This window comes from Chinchilla lanigera, unplaced genomic scaffold (assembly GCF_000276665.1).
Source record: "Chinchilla lanigera isolate Chin_1 unplaced genomic scaffold, ChiLan1.0 scaffold00050, whole genome shotgun sequence".
In the NCBI taxonomy this organism is placed as follows: Eukaryota; Metazoa; Chordata; class Mammalia; order Rodentia; family Chinchillidae; genus Chinchilla; species Chinchilla lanigera.
In genome coordinates, this window is record NW_004955451.1 from 7808979 (window position 1) to 7826665 (window position 17687).

A 17687-nucleotide genomic window follows, 5' to 3' on the forward strand; every position below is an offset into this window, starting at 1 on the left:
AAATTTCATCTATACTTACTATGTTCAGATATTTTCCTGTCATTATTTTTGAACAGCACAGCATACTGTGTGCCTAGACATGATTTAAAGGATAAGAAAGGATTCCATGGATCATATGCAAATACTATGCCATTTTATACCAGAGCCTTGAATGCTTGCAAATTTTGGTAGCTGTGGTTAAGAGAGTCCTGGATCCATTCTTCTATGGATACCAAGGGATGATTGCACACACACACACACACACACACACACACAGGGGAATAAAGGAGGGGAGGGAGAGAGAAGAAAACAGTTGAGACTAGCAATAACTTTGTACATTTTAGAAGAGAACTATGAGAATTTATGTAGAAATTAAATTCTACATAATATGGTGTTATGTGCATTTGAATACTCTAATTCAAAGTTAATCCTAACCCTCTTCACTAAGAAAGTTAAAGATTTTATAGTGACCTGTTTGGTTCCTCATTCACTATTCTTCTTGTTATTCTGTTTCTTGATCAAAGGCAGCTGTTATTCCATAATTTATGATGGGTTACCCACTTCTTGTGGTTAGGATGTTATAATACAGAAAGTTTAGTCTCTCAGCTGAGACTTGTTAAGATTTTGCTACTGAAGCACAGTCATCATCTTTGATTACACTTCTGAGAACTTTCTGTTGCCATTAGCTTGAGCGTGGGGTTCCCTTGTCCAAGGTTCCAATTTACTGCTTGGTTTCTTTAACCTGTTGAACTGAGTGAAAACATTCCTAACTGTGAGATCACTTGGGAAAATCCTCCCCACCCCCGCCAAAATCATTTGACTCTGGAGTAGCGTTGTGTAGTTCTCCATTCACCCTTTAACCCTTTTGTACACTGTTTTTCCTTCTATCCCACTGTCTTCTATCTTGTCACTGCCTCTGTAGCTGAGTAGAATGCTGTTGCTCTAGGAATTTCAGGCAACATCAGCATAGGCGACAAAAGCACACATTGACAGGATTTGCTGACAGCGGCAAGGGCAGCGGGAACTTATCAGAGAATGTTGAGGATGATCTATATCTCCGATGCCTGACTCTGCCCAAGGCAATCTGCTTCAAGGGAGAGTTAGCAGTAAGTTCCTAAGATGACTTTCTCCGTACAGAAAAAATAGCGTTATTGGCCCAAAATATTAGATTAGCAACTGATAACCACAAATCATTTTTACATGCAATATCCCCATTAATTCTCACAAGTTCATCATCTCCTTTAAACCTCATGACTTTGAGGGAGATGTTAGTACAATCCCCTTTTCCAGATGAATCACATAAAGCTTATGAACTGGTTAAAATGTCTGCAGTTAGCGTTGGGTCTGAACCAAGGTCTTTCTGCTCTGAATCCGATCTCTTTCCCTGACACTTGATAGCTGCGCTAGTGAAGGCTGTGGGTTTTTGACTTCCTAACACAGAAACAGGCTTTGTAGTGCCATTTACATGGGCTTAGAGCACAGATACATTAAATGATTCCCTTGCAGAAGGACCAGATCAGCAAAAGAAGATCTGCTTATTGTACAAGCACAAGGATATCTCCATAGATCAAGTGTAAGCTGTAATTCAAGATTAAACGATCAGGAATGGAACAAAGAGAGGCTGTTTTTATGTAATCTAAGAACCTATCCAACTTGGGCCTTCTCCAGCAAAGAGAGGAAAACTAACTGCATTTTTTGCTTGAGAATATTCAGCTCATTTGAAATTATGAACGGTTATATTTTAAAAAAGAAATTAAATATTATTTCTATAGGAAAAATGGTGAAGTTCCTTAGATTAGACGTTAGCAAAGTTATGACTAGTAATGGCAAAGCAGACAAATGAAAAGTTCTTGCTAGAAGGACCCACTACGGTAGTCTGAGAAGTTCCTTTATTATGCAGCAAAGAAGCCCAAGATGTGCACAGGGCTATATCTTAGGTGGTCAAAGAAGAGATTTTCTAAGGTCTTTTCTCTGTTTGATTCTAGGAAGATAAAATAAACTTTTTTTTTTTTATTTTAAGAGGAGCTTAATATATGAGAAACAGCCATATATTTTTTTCTGTGTATGACAATGCTGCTGACACTCAGCTGGAGACTGATTTATCATCACATTTAAGGAAAGCTTTTAACAAATGATAACACATAGGGACATTAGGCAGTTTCTTTTCCCTGCATAAAACAAAGTGATAAATGGTGTGTGAATCTTAAAGCCGTAATCCCTCCAATGGAAACTCTAAAGTGTGTGAGTTAAAATATCTGCAAATTGCCTTTTCAAATTTACAAGGCATTTCATAGGAAAAGATTGAGTAAAGTTAGTTGAACTCGATTAGTTTCTTTTTATCTCAATGCCAGTCTTATATCACCATTTTCATGCTTTATTTATGAAATGTATTATGATTTTTCCTTTAGAAGACTCAGGTGAGTTAGATTCATGACCAGTTCTCCCCCCATTTCTATGACATCTATTTTTTATTGTTGACAATTAAGATGCTCTAAAGTAGACTAGACTGGAAGCATACCCTTAATCCATAAATCTTTGCTTTGTGTGAGAGAAAGTCAATAATGTCAAGCCAAGAGAAAGTCAAGGGCTGTTTGTAAGTTTTGTATAGTGTCTGCCAGTATGGTACCTATGGCAACCTACTCACCAATACGGTACCTATGGCAACCTACTCACCAATACGGTACCTATGGCAACCTACTCACCAATATGGTACCTATGGCAACCTACTCACCAATATGGTACCTATGGCAACCTACTCACCTGATTACCTTCTTTTCATACATATCTTCTTTTTCTTTGGATGTTCAGTTGGAGGTTTAAGCCCCTTCAGATTTTAAGTGGTCACCTTGGCATGAAAGTCCAGACTAAGACTGGCAAACGGTGGCCAGCCAACAGGCCAAATTCAGCCCACTGCCTACTCTTCTGAGCACAGTTTTACTGGCACACGGCCATGCTGATTTGTTTATGAGTTGTCTCTGGTTACTTTCTTACCACAATGGCAGAGTTGAGTGGCTTTGATAGTGGGACTTGAAAATGCTTAAAATGTATACTACCTTGTCCTTAGCAAAAATAATTTTATTTTGCCTGGTCCAGCCCCTTTAAGGCTAATGTTAACAGGAGTACAAGCAAGAGATGGTTTCCTTCCCAGTTCTTGTGTATGTGGAAAACTATTTTTTTCAATCTAATCCCTATTATTTAAAAATTCACCAGATTTAGCTTTAACTCAGATTCCATTTATTTATTTTCTTCTTCAAGTACCGGGAATTGAACTCACAACCTTGAGCTTGCCAGGCAGGCGCTGTGCCACTGAGCTAAATCCCCAGGCCCCTCCATTTTTTTTAATATTCAGAAGAAAACCACTATTGCTCACAGATACTTCACAGTCTGTAATAGTTTAAAATGATAGATGATAGACAGGTAAATAAACAAATGATAAATAAAGTGGTATTTGTTGGCTTGTTGGTTAGCTTTACCAATCTCCCTTCCTGCGAACACCAGCTGAAATGCTCAAGTGATTTTTTCTCAGTGACTTTGAACCATTGAACTTTCCTTGCTCACCTCCTTATCCACCCTCCACTCATACTCGCAATCATATTTTCAATAATTTAAATACTCAGTCCTGATGGAAACATCTAGAGAACGCACAGGGTTTTTTGAGGTAAAGCAGATCTAATTTTCATGGGGATTTTTCTTCTTGCACAAATTAAGACTCCAAAAAGAAAATAATATTCTCTGTAGCAAGTTGGAGTTAGGATCCCGAAATTGTAAAGTTTGCTCCAAATGGCCTGCCTGCTCATAAATCCTCTTAAGCATGCAGCCCTTAGCACAAGTCCCTACTAAATTAAATATCAAGCAGAACTTGGAAAGGATTGGTAAGGACATTTGATTATTTTATAAGGTTGGGAGAGAGACAGCACATTAAAGAGTTGTAGAAAGTTCCAGGTTCTACTTTCCTGGATATCCATGTCCTATTTGTCTTCAGTACTGATCAAGTGCCAGTTGTACTTCTTCATAGGGTGTGGGGAAGTCAGTGTGGTTTTCCTTAGTAATGCTGAGATTGTTTCTTTGGAGAGGAAATTCCAACCTTTGTGGCACTTTGCCATATTCTCTGAAGCCACAGAACAATTCAACAGTGGTCCACCAACTTGTAAACTTCTGTCCCACAGAGCCAGATATTAAGCTCTCCCTATCTCTTCCCTTACAAATACTGAAGAACAAAATGAAATTCAGTAATATCAAAAGAGAACTAGAAGCACGAGTGTATTCCACAGCACCAAAATGTAGGTTATTTGGATAATGTGCAATAATGGAGTTCTAATCCATGCCTACATTTAGCTAGTCATATGATCCAAGGGCCACACCTCATATCATTGAAGTGTGTTTTCATTTTGCAAAAACAAGAGAAGAGACTTGATTTTGAAGATTCTCCTTGCAAACATATTACAATTACACTCACATTCTGAACTAGGAGGAATGTCAATCTAGGGAACAGGTTTTTAGAGAAAGGCAGTTGTTATGGTTTGGGAGATATTTTTGCAAGGGGAACAAAATAATACAGGATGCATATTTTATAAGGTTATTTATAAAAGTCACCCAAAGAATGATACACAAAAGAGTGCAGGAAATCTGTCCACACACTAAGACCAAGGAAACTAACCAAGGAGCTGGGCCCCATGGAAATGTGCCGCATGAGTCCAGCTGAAGACCTAGAGCTCATAACAATGCCAGCCACAAATCCACCTGGAGGCCCAGAGCACATAACAATATCTTATGTAGCCTGTCTCATGGATCTGTGCTACAAAGGCCCAAAGGTCAGTGGTGGAATCTAGGAAGTCTGAGCCAGCAGGATGAAGGATCTGTGCTAGCAGGCTGAGGGATCTGCACTAGAGCCAGGAAGCAATGCTCAAAGTAAGAACCAGAGCTACCCCAAAAGGTACCACAGCCATCCTCAGCAACAGTGAGGTCCTGAGCTCCTCTGATGGTGAAGACAGCTGAGTTCCCATCAGGAAAGCCAGTGCAGCAAGCTTCTGCAGGAGACTGAGCTGTGTACTTTCTTCCCTTCCAGAGCCAGGAAGCAATGCTCAGAGTGAGGATCAGAGCTCCCCCAAAGTGAACTGAAGCTATACTCAGTGCCAACAAGGTCCCGCACTCCTTGGAGGATGAAAACAACCAAGTTCATCAGGAAAGCCAGCATGACGAGCTCCTCCAAGAGAACCAACTCCTTACAGCTTCTACCAGCTCCCAACGGCCTTTCTCAGCTCCCAACAACTTCATATCTTCTTCTCCAGTTCTGCTGATTATGCTGCTGGCAACAATCCTCAAGTGGGCCTCCCACACTCAGCACCATGCTTACTCAGTTCTGCTGGGGGTTATAAGTTGACCACCAGTTGTCAATCCACTGCAGCGGTCTTGGTAAATTTACTGTCTTAGGTCACTCGTCCACTAGTCTAACTAAACATAGAACTTGCAGGACTGTACAGGTCCTTGAATACCCTTGATAAGATAAATTGCCCTTCTATTTATTTTTATTTTATTTTATTTTATTTTATTTTTGCCCTTCTATGTAGAAGGTTGTATTCTTTGACCAAACGTACAGCATTGACAGTTTCCCAGGTAGAAGGGGAGAAAAAGAATACACAGTTGCCTTTCCCACCAGATCAGCTGAAACAACCTTATCCCTTAGCAAAGATATGCTACCAACCAATGAGATGTACGGTCTCATCTTGAGCCAAGGGAACAATGTAACTCCTTTCCTAGGCCTATAATTTTATGATTTTATAAGTTTTAAGGCTCTGATTTTCTTGTCTATGATTAAGACTTTGAAAAGCACACATTTTTACTGAGATGAATCTTGCCTGAACAGGTGTGGGTGGTACCCAGCTTATTAAAAACTGTTATAGTAAAAGACATTCAATTTTCCCCTTAGTTTTTATAGAAAAAAATCTCAATAGGGACACCATAATATTTGACCTTAATCATTACACCTGGAGTCATTCATCAAGAATACCACAGGAATTTTGCCAACAAATTGAGCTCTGCACATTAGCAGTACCATGATTTCAAAATCACATTCGTGCATGCTTTTTAGGAGGTTCTAAAAGTAGCTTAGGCAGCCTGGATAAATTAGTTCTTTCTCTGAAGTGGGGGAGTAATATAACTCATTATTAGTACATTTTATGGAAATGGCAATAATTCAAATCGTTAGTAATTTCAGATGCATATTTCAAAAGCACATGACTTAATTCAGTGGGATGAATAAGATTAAATTTGCTCTAACCTCGTGTCAAGAAATGAGTACAAGGTGATGTTATAATGAATGGGAGCAGTCTTGGTAGCAAAGCATACTTGAGGATTCAAATCAGTACATGTCCTTTTACCACTGGCATTTCATTCAGGGCTCCTGGGCACAAGAAAACTGCTGCCAGCCCTTGGAGAGCAGTGATTCTCCCACAGTCTTTTATTCTAAGTATAAAAGGAGTCTGCTTCATCCTTGAGAGCATTCAGAAAGAAGTACCTGTTGAGGATGAGGACAAAAAGGAAAGAAAAGCCACATTGTCCCAGCCCCAAAGAAAGTACACAAATACCTTCTTCTTACACTTTGGGCTCCGATATATGGGTAAGAGAACTACAGTCAGTCTTATAGGCAGTCAAGACAAGATGTGAAGCCAAATATTCCACCCACAACATTGTCATCCATCTTCCCTGTCAATGTTCTAGGTCAGTGATGGTGAGCCCTTCAGAGTGTTCAATGATGCAAACAGCTAGCTGTGGCATGCGTAGTGTAGGTTCACCACCATTGCCCTAGGTCAAGGTCCTTGCATTTTCACTTGGAAAATTAACTGCAAAAGCATTGAAACTGGTTTCTTTGATACAAGTTTCTTCTGCCCTGAGCCCACCTGCCTTACATACTGTTAAACTCACTGTGAACACGTGTTTACTAGGTTGGAAATGAGATCTACTCATCTCCATGCTTAAAATTTTTCTATAGCTCCCATACCCATTATGATAAGCTTTAGGTTTGTTAGGATAGGACTTGGGGCCCGTTCCTTACAATCTGTCTGCACCTCTACAGGAATGTGCTGCCCCCATCAAGCCAATCGATGTACAATTCTTCAAGTGCTTCTATCTTTTATCGTCTCATATCCAGTGTACGTGCCACTGTACTTCTCACTTGAACTGAAACTCACTGGCTAAAAAATGATCGCTAAATTTACAGGGCTCTTAATTTTGAGGCAGACGTAATTCTGAGGGTTTTACACTGGTGAATGTGTTCAATTATTTCAATCCTGGTCGGAAGTAGGTGGTCCTATTTTCCTTGCTTTATATAGGAGGAACCCAAAGCATGAAGCAGTTCACCGACACCCCTGAGGTTCCACAGGAAGTAAGAGCTGTGATTCCAGGTCAAGGGCTCATAGGTAAGGTATTTTGGTGCTTCTAGATCTCTTCCTTCAAAATTCTGTTCAGCTACATTTCACTGGGATACCCCCATTATGTCCTTGACCTGAAAGGTACTGTGTATCTGTGCTCTTTGAGGTCCTCAGCCTCCCCCATTACAATCCATACAGCACTGCACCTGCTAAGTTCCAAAAGCAGCTATGATCTTGGTGCTCTCCCCTGTCTTCCCAAGAATAGTTCTCTACAAATATTTATGAAATAGTGAATAATTCATGCAGTAAATTATTTTACAGCAAATTATTACAATAATCTACATTGTTATTACATAATAATTTTAATAATGTAATTTATTATTACAATAGTTTTACAATAAATCATTTCTACAATAAATTATTTTCTTGTTATAAAGTTTTCTATCTTTCTAGTGAGTTTACTTTCTACAAAACAATAAATACTCAGTACTGAGTGATGAAATAAAAGAGTAAGTGGATTGATAAACTTTTTTCTGGTGCCTATCCGGAAGTAGATCTGATTCCATCAAAATAGCAGCTCTCTTTATTTTGCTTTACCATTTTTTGCCATTCTCTTAATTACAAATACTACTTCACATAACCATGAAACTAAAGGAAACATTTTCTTGTGTAGCCTTTGGTTTACAGGATATACCATACTTCTTAATTTTAGTATTGGCTTATAGATATAGCATACTTCTCAATGTTAGTATGTGTTTATAGGATATATCATACTTCTCAACTACAACAGAACTTTTTAAGATTGCTCTTTGCTATCGCAAGAAAGGGAATGAAACACTTTCTGTGTACTGCATGTTGCTCTAAACATTTTATTTTATTTTATTTTGGTACTGGGGAATGGAACTCAGGACCTTGTACTTACCAGGCAGGTATTTGTGCCACTGAGCTATCTTCCCAGCCCTTGCTAAATTTTTTATTAGAAGGCCAGCATTTGATTTCATTTAATTATAGCAATCTTTTTGAATAAACATGGTTCTCTCCATTTTGCAGAAGACGAAACTGAAGTTCAGAGTCATTAAATATCTGTACATACCATGCAATGAGTAATCTTCAGTGTGGAAACCCAAACCCAGATCTATAGACTCTCAAACCTCCTGAGTTAATGCCTATCCAGTGGCAGAAGGGTCCCAGGCCAGAGTGGCTGCCTATGGAACCAACCACTCTTTAAAATGACAAAGTAAAATAATTTCAAAAGTAAAATAAACCTGTTTGACTCTGTTACCCAATGGCTAATTTTGTCTTGTGTTTTCCAAAATGGCAGTAAAGAGCGCCTCTGGTGTAGACTGCTAGTGTGCCTTCTTGGTTGAATCCCAATGTACTCAGTTTCTTGACCTGAAAAACAGGCATAGTAATAAAACCTTCTTCATGGGATTATTGAACTCTAGCTCTTGATCTAGAAGTCCAGCATCTGAGGAGCAAGGTTCTCATGCCTACTTAGCTCAGCGCTTCTGCTGTCTCCCATCTAACTAGAATGTGCCACTCCTTTTTCTGGGCTATTGTAGGATGAAAGTCCATGGTTATGAATCTAAGTGTTCCCTTGGCTGAAGGTCTTCTTTCCCCAAGAAGTGATGGTTCTCTTCCCGCAGCTCTAACAGTCATATGCTTTATGTCTACATCATGTATGTAAATTGTAGTCAATTACCTAAGGTTAACAATCGAAATTCCCAGGAGTAGTAAAGAAAGTAGCCATTTGTAAGTCATTCGTAGTAATCTTTTCTAACTGATAATTAGACACTAATTAGCCCATTTACTTAGTGTTGTTTTTACTTGGTAAGACATTTAATGAGTTAATTACAAGAAAAAGAATTGAGTGGTAATTAAATGCCAATTAAGGATTTTTATATATGTAGGCAAAGCATATTGGTTAACTAACAACGTTTAAAGCTAAAACAATGAACTAAATGTTTTAAGGTAATGTAAGAAGAATCGTTTTACCCTTATACTGACTATCATGGTTCATTAGTCTTGTTTGATATGTAGCAGTTTAAACAAGTTTCAGGTTACTAGGATGTCTCAACCTCAGCTCTGTGGATATGTTGAGCCCAAAAATAGTTTGTTGTAAAGAACAACCTTATGCATTCATTGTAAGCTAGTTAGCAGCTTCAAGGCCTTTACTCATTGGATTCAACATTATGTTTTCTTTTTTCTTTTTTTTTTATTTTAAAGAGTAAGAGAAGGATAACAACAATGGGGGGGGGCTTACCAAATTACAGACAAAGTGGTAGGAAATTATCAATGGCTATTGTTTTACATATTGTTATCTACAAGATAGTTTCTCAGGAAAACAGATGGACAAATAATAGTGAGTTACAGACAAAAGAGGTAGGAGATTGTCAATAGTTGTTGTACTCTACTTAGGTATCTTCGAAAGAAAATAAATAGAACTATACATGAGTGACCAATTGAATAATCATTAACTATTCTCAATGGTTGTTGTAGGAAACACATAATAATAAACAGGCATCCATTTATGAAATAGGATAGGAACAATACAAACATTACAGAGTTATGGATAGATTAGTAGGAAAATATCAATGACTGCTGTAATACATGCTGGTATCTTAGAAGTGGTTTCTCAGGAAGACAGAGATACACAAGAAGGATCTAACAAATAGTTACAGCCTAAGGGTTGTCAAAAATCAAGTGAGCCATCTGGAGTGAAAGCCATTTTTTGTAGTGTTTTCTCTCCAGTTTCCCATCGCATTGGGACCCCACAACCAGTTAGTGTCCTCTCCCCAACTGTCAGCACAGGCAGCAGGAATCCTGTTGCAGACTTCTCTGGGGCTCCACCACAGCCTGTACTGTCAGGGGAAGAATGGCTTCCAGGGATTCTCCACAGTTATTGTGCAAGGTCCTCCTGGTTTACAACTTCCCAGCGGCTCTCATGACCCCAATCCACAGGACCTCTGACCCTACGGGCTTAGTCTGCATTCTCATGTTCTCCAAGTCCTTGTTCAGCAGCTGCTCTTCTGCTGACTCTAGACCTTTCTGGTTCTCAATGGCAGGAGCAAGAGTGGCCCATTGTATAGCATGTATTCCCAGGGGTTTTTCCATGTTTGAATGATTCACATATGTCCTTAGGTGGGCATCTGCAGCTGGTGCATGGTGGGCCAATTGTGTCATTGTTTCTCTGTGTCATGATAGTTCTCAATTGAGCAGTGGCGGCCGGCCTGAAGGCTGCATGGCTCCCTGTGCGCTGGGGGCCCTCCCTCTGGGGGCCTACAAGGCAGGGAGTGAGCTGTCGGTGGGAAGACTGGCGCTCTCCGCCCATGGCTCCCCATGGTCCGGGGGCTCTCCCTCTGGGGGCCTACGAGGCAGGAAGTGAGCCAGCTGGAAGACCAGTGCTCCCTGCCTGTGGCTCCCTGTGCGTTGGGGGCCCTCCCTCAAGGAGCCTAAGAGCTCAACAGTATGTTTTCAATTGCAACAACAAAAACGTCTCCAAGCATTATCACATATCCCTGGGGTGGGGTAGGGATGGGGATGTAAAACCTCTCCCAGTTAGAAACCACTGAGTTACACCCTAATTTTTAAATTTTTTCTTTTATTTCTACTCAAGATTGTTGAATTTTCAACATTTGAAGATGATTTATTTTTATTTTTTTATTTTAAAAATAAAAGAAGGAAAACATTAACAAACAGACAATCATTTACAAAATAGCAAAAGAACAATAAAAATAATACAGAGTTACAAAGTGGTAGGAAATTAACAATGCTTGTCGTGTTACATATTGATATGAAGATGATTTGTTTTAAATTTAGGAATTTATTGTATAATCCACCACCTTCATATAGTTTTAGCTTAAAAAACAAGAACAAAAGCAAAAACAAAAACAAAAATCAGAAACAGTGAAATCAAGATACTTTTTCAAAGTCCAGGCCCTTGCAGCTTCCAAATGCAAGAGGTCTGAACATTATATAATCCCAACTGGAAGAATAAGACAAAAATATGAATGGAGCCAGGACATTTCAGAAAAGAAAGATGTCATATAACTGAAGGGTAGATCCTTCCTGGGATGAGTTAATTGCCTGTACATGAAGCGGGTGAGGAGGGAGGGAGGGGGCTGGTGAAGAGGAAGGGAGAAGAAACAAGCAACCCAGAACAGAGTAGAACCCATTTCCAGTGTTGTGAATTAACTTGTTACACACCCATGTAAACCTAGTGTCCTGCAAAACGTGCTTTCATTTTTCTGTCTTAACCTGGGGCTCGATTCCTGATTCATTTCAGCAGTGATTCCACAGGCACCAAGAGAGATTGTGGCCTTAGAACATCCACTTATACTTTTGTAGTACTGTACTTCAACAGTGGTCTGATTGCTGGACAAGCTTACAAACCATGCAAGGTTGGAGACATAACTTAAATGCACGTAAAGACTTAAATGAGAAAAAGTAAAGAAAAAAGAAAAGAAAGAAAAAAAAAAATGAAAAAAGGGCAAGCCCCCCAGGAATAGCCAGGGGGCATTTAAAGAAACTGTAAGAATGCCAACAATACTTAAACTCCCCTCTTTTTCTTTACAAGAGATTTTTTGACTTAAAGTATTTTACTCTAAATGAATTTGTGTCAGTTGTCAATGAAAAAAATGTCACTAATACACTGTGGACACCTTTTGCAATGTAAATCCATGCCCCCCATTTTTTATATGGTGAACTTCAACCCAGCAATTATTACAACAAATGTCATAGTCTAAACCTCAAACACATTTTAGCAATTTTGCAATTTTATGAGTACAAACCAAATAAAATCTACATCTTAACAAACATTCCCACCTAGGACCGTGGGGACCCTGAGCCTTCCGCGGGGACCGCAGAGCCTTTTCCCGCAGGTGCGGCTCCAAGTCGTCCGGGTTATCTTCAGCTTCGCTTTCAGTCTCCTCCTCCGGGCCTGGGGCTGCCTGGGGTTCGTAGTGCTGAGATGGTTTTGGCAGCAGCTGCAGGGGTTGTAGGAGCCGCAGCGGTTGCAGCCCGGCCTTTTCCTTGTGTATTTTGTGCTTCTTGTGTTTCTTATCCTTTTTGTGTTTCTCGTCCTTTTTCCCACTTCCTTCTTTTTTTTTTTTTCTTCTTTTTCTTCTGGTACCGGGAATCGAACTCACAACCTTGAGCTTACCAGGCAGGCGCTGTGCCGCTGAGCTAAATCCCCAGCTCCCCTACTTCCTTCTTGATGGGAATTCCTGGCTGGTGATGATGGGCTTGGCGTTGGGCTTTTAGCCTTTTGACTGGCACAGCAGGGGACAGTCTGTAAAGGGTGACTGACACTGGACAGGGGATGGAGGTGCTGGGGGCTTTTTAGCCTCTGGCTCTGGAGATCCAGAAGCAGATAGAGATGATGAAACCCTTCTTACAGACTGCAGACTTGGTACGGCAGCCTTGTTTGCCTTTTTAAGTTCTGGAGTTCTAGAGACTCTTCTAATGGGCCTGGTACTTGGGGATGGAGGCTGCCTTTTTTGGGGGTGAGGCTGATGTTCCTCTTGGAACAGGTGGAGGACTTGAGGTCTGAGGAGTTCCAGGCCAGGGTGAGGGAGAATGCCGACTGTTTGGTTGTGGTGACAGGGTCTCCCTGGGGCGCGGTTTGGGGAAGACCCTTTCCTTTGCTTTGATGAGAGAGAAGGAGGCCAGCATCTCTTGGCGGCTGGGAGGCTTTTTTATTTCCGAGGTGGAGAGGGGGAGATCTGGGCTCTGGTGGAGGGATGGCGATGCCCTTCTCTTAGGAGGGGGTGGGGGTGAAGCTGCTCTTCTCTTTGGAGGTGGAGAAGGGGGCACCTCCTCTGTACGGGAGGAGAGCACCTTCTCGGGGAAGGAGAGCTCCACCGAGGGCGAGGTGAGGGAGTGGGACATCTGCACCGAGCAGAAAGTGGAGGAGGAGAAAGAGGAGGAGGAGCAGGAGCTGGTGAAGAAGCACGATGCTTTCTGATGAGTGGAGGGGAGGGCCTTCTCCTTCGCCTACCTCAGGGGAAGTCTCTTTCCCGCTCTTTCGTGGTGATGGAGATGCACTCCGGGAAGGGGAATGTCTCCGCAGCCTGCCCGCCTCACCATTTTTCACGTGGGATCCCTTGGGTCGCCCATCTTCAGAGGAAGAGGAGGAGCCAGAGTCAGATGAAGACTGCGGGTTCTGTCCTCTGTACTGGAGTCTCTGCTGCACGGAATCAGCTGCAGCCGTTTTGCCACCTTTATCTTCTTCAGATTCAGATACCTCTACTTTTCTGGGCTTTGGTGCTGGTGCTGGTGATTCCCTTTTCTCAGTACCTTTATGTTTTCCAGTACCTGGAGACACAGGAACACGGCTTTCTCTTGTACGGTTTGGCTGCTAGGGTGTTGGGGAAGGACCAGTTTTTGGTGGTGGAGTAGCTGGAGGTGATGATCTGTGCTTTCACCTTGGAGGACTTGCTGGAGGAGATAACCTACGAGTTTCTCAAAGGGGGCTGGGTGTCCTCTTGGGAGGTTTCTTTGGTGGTGACCTGGAACGAGATGACGAGGATGATGAGCTTCTCCCAGACAAGGATGCTGAAGAAAGTCTTCTTCGTTTTACTGGAGATCTACTCCTCCTATGCCTTGGAAGAGGCAGCATTTGTCATGGTGGAATTCTTCTTCGAGGAGATGGTCTCCTTGTTGGGCTTGGTTTCCTTCTAGGTGAATATGATCTTGATCCAGGACCTGGGGAGCCTTCGTGGTTGAGTATGAGAAGAGCTAGAACAGGTCTCTGACCTGGATTTGGAAAGTGACAGGGACCTTGGCAGGGTCTTTTTCCTTTTCTTTTTTGGATTTTTTTTTTCTGGACAGGTTTCTTTAGGTTCTGGCATGTGTTAGGGCTTGAGAGCTTTCAAGATGTCACTAGTAGATGTGGCCTCTTGTACTGAAGGTTCTTTTACTTTAACTGAAGGTTCAGGGAGCCCTGGTGTTTTTTCCTTCTTTTCTGGCGCAGGGGAAGGACTCCGGCTCTTGGTTCTGGGATGGGAAGATTGAGAATGATTGTGCTTTCTCTGTCCCCTGACCTGGAAAGATTGTCTTCTAGGGGAAGGAGATCTGGATTTGCCTCTTCTTGGGCTTCGAGATCTTGCCCTTTTTTCTCTGCTGCCTTTTTTTTAGTTATCCCTCTTTGTCTTCATCCTGCCTTTTCATGGATGCCAATTTTTCTTGTTCAGTCTTTCCCTGTTTTACGTCTTCTTTCTTTAGCTCTAGGAAAGCAGAGGGATTCCAACACTGTTTTCTTGTGCACTTAACATCAGGGGCCAAAGTTCTTCTATAAACTCTCTCCCATTTTTCTCACTCAAAAACCCAGTCAGGTTGATTTGTATCATTTTGGGATCTGGATTCTTCACTTCCAGCTGGTTGAATATAAATTCAATCACAGCATCATCTTCAAATCCGAGGATTTCTCTTCCTTGTTTTATTATCCAAGGCTTTATAACTTCCAAATTTACTTTGCTCCTGTCCATCTTTTTTTTCTAGGCATTCTGCAAATTTCAGCTGCTTCAGTAGTTTCTTCTGTTTATTGCTGAACTGATTATCCTATTCTGCACTTGTTCTGCAGAAGAATCCCATATCCATCTTGCGGCCGCGCTTGGAGATCTCTCCTTATCCCTGAAGATGATTTTTTTACTGCTAATTGTAACATTGTCAGGCTTCGCTGACAAAGTAGATTACCAAAAGTTAACTACTACAGTGGTAAGAATTAGGCACTGAATTCAGAACTTAAAGATGTGGACTGATAGTAAGTGTCCCATCAGTGGCCGACCTTGGATGACCAATGCATCCTCTTTGATCACCATACCAGTTTTCTCTTCTGTATAACAAGCAACGAAAACCATCTCTACCTTTGTAAGGAGGTTTAGGATGTCTCGTGCCAAAAAATGTTGAACAACCTTTTTTCTATGGTCATAAGGATATTCTGCAATCATCCAGAACCTCCCTTCATTTGTTATTTAATTTTTTCTTTAGTTAAAGTATATCTATCCAGGGCTTTCCTTGTGTGCTGGGTACTTCTTCTAAATACTGGGAATCAATCAGTGAATACAACAGAAAAATATTGTGTTAGCATGAGACAGAGAATGTAGAAATGAAAAAGCAGTGTAGGAATGGAGCACTTAGTTTTAAAGATGGTGGTGTAGAAATCTTGCCGAGAAGGAGCTACACCTTACCAAAAACAGGGAAACAGACCGTGTAGCTATCTGAGGAAACATATCCAAGACAGAGAATTAGTGCAAAGCCAGTTTTCTTTTTCTCATCCAAAAGCCAATTAACCTAACTGGGCATCATAATTCATCTTGAATATAAAGTTAAAATTGACCATTCTGTGAGCAACAGCTCATGGGTTTTCCTTTTCAAATGTATTAAATATGTCAATAGGATATTTTAAAATGAATGTATGCCTTTTTAATATAGTGTTGGGATAAATTGAAGAAATGGGGAATATCATTGTATGTGCCACAGAAGAATAGTGAGAGAAAAATGTTATAGTGTCAGTTAAAAAATAAACACACATTGTGCTACTGTCATCTAATAATGTTAGATTGGTTGTCCTTGCCAACTTGAGCTTATTGACAATAATATTTCAGTACCACATTAAGAAATCACATTATGACCTATACACTTTCAAATCTTCAAGATTACTATTAAATCACTACTTGTTTTAATTTTAAAGCCTAACTAATTAGATAAACATTGAGCTTTAGAATCTCAATCATGCAATAGAAGTCAGGCATAACTGCAGTAAAGAGCAAGTTCTGCTTTTAATGAATTTTTGTATTCTTTTCAGGCAACAAAGTAGAAGGGCAGATCACCAATCTTCACTTTATATTTGATGCATAAAAGTTGAATTTTTAAAAATAATAGTTTTAACAAGACCACAATTTTTTTTATTCCACTGACAAGTAAAAAATTGTATATAGTTATGATATATAGAACAATGGTCCAAAATACATATATGTTCTAGAATGGCTTCATCAATCAATATATATACATCTACATATGTATAACCTCACACCCCAATTAATTCTGTGATGGATTAACAATCTCACATCGATTATCTGTGCCTTACAGAATATATCTTCTGGAAGTCCATGCCTCCATCAGACATTTTTTTTTTCAAGATTTCTTCAATTATTTGCAGTGTCTATTAGCTAGTAATTCCTCAAGAAAGATGCAAAAGAACAGCATTCCCCAAATTCTTGTATGTTCATAAATAGGGATGTTATTCTTAAAAGTCAGTTTATTTGTGTATAAAATTCTTAGCTCACATTCTTTTCTTTAATAACTTAAATATATCAATCCTTCGTTTTCTAGAACAATACAGTGATAGGGCTAGGGGTTTAGCTCAGTGGCACAGCACCTACTTGGCAAGCTCAAGATCATGAGTTTGATTCCCGGTACTGGAAAAAACCTACCCCCCCAAAAAATAGAATAATACAGTAATACAGTAATAATATAAAATAACATTTTAATTTTACTTTCATTGTACATGAACTCATTGGTTTGCTTCAATGTCCAAAGGAATATTTTAAGAGTCTAGTAATTTTACTAGAATACTAAATGTCTGCATTTACGTCCTTATGGGTTGTTTTTCCTAGGTAGATTGTGTACCCTTACAAAGTACAATGTCAACTTTTTTTCTACTTTTAGGAAAGTTTTCTTTGACTAACATTTTTAATATTTTCTCTTTTCAATTACTGTGGTTTACACATGCAGGACTCTTATTAGAAGTTCTGTGTTAGGTGTAGGCGATTACACTGACACATTTATTCCAATCCAGCTCATACTCTATTGTAATGTGACTGACACATCTCAACAGATATGGAGTCTGTTCTCTCTCCTGGAATCTGGGTCATGCTTTATGATTACCCTGACCAATGGGTGAAAAGAAATGATGCCAACAGCTTCTGAGATTGGGTCATAAAAAGAATACATTTGTCCTGTGTCCTTTTGTATATTGGGCTGCCTGTCCTTGAAGTCCTGTCACCATAGGAGTCCCAGGCTGTGTCCTTTTATATATTGGGCTGCCTGTCCTTGAAGTCCTGTCACCATACTGTGAGGAGTCCCAGGCTGTCCAGAGAGGGTGAGGTACAGTTGCTTCAGCCAGTGGACCCAGCTGGGCTCACATACAATAGCCAGCATCAACCACCAGGCACCAGGTGTAGGAATGAGTAGGTGTTTATGTAATTGCCGCTCATATTCTTCAAGTTTTCTGCCCAAAGTCCCCAGCATTATGGAGCAGAAATGCACTGGTCCACTAATATCCCATCTGGCCCTTAGAAACCAAGCAACAGAATTATTGTCCTCTAAGATTTGGAAATA

At 40.4% G+C, this 17687-nt stretch overlaps 1 pseudogene; it reads right to left on the reverse strand.

Moving 5' to 3' along the window:
• Positions 1-3957: 3957 nt before the first annotated feature.
• Positions 3958-14945, reverse strand: LOC102009452 (annotated as a pseudogene).
• Between the last annotated feature and the right edge of the window lie 2742 nt (positions 14946-17687).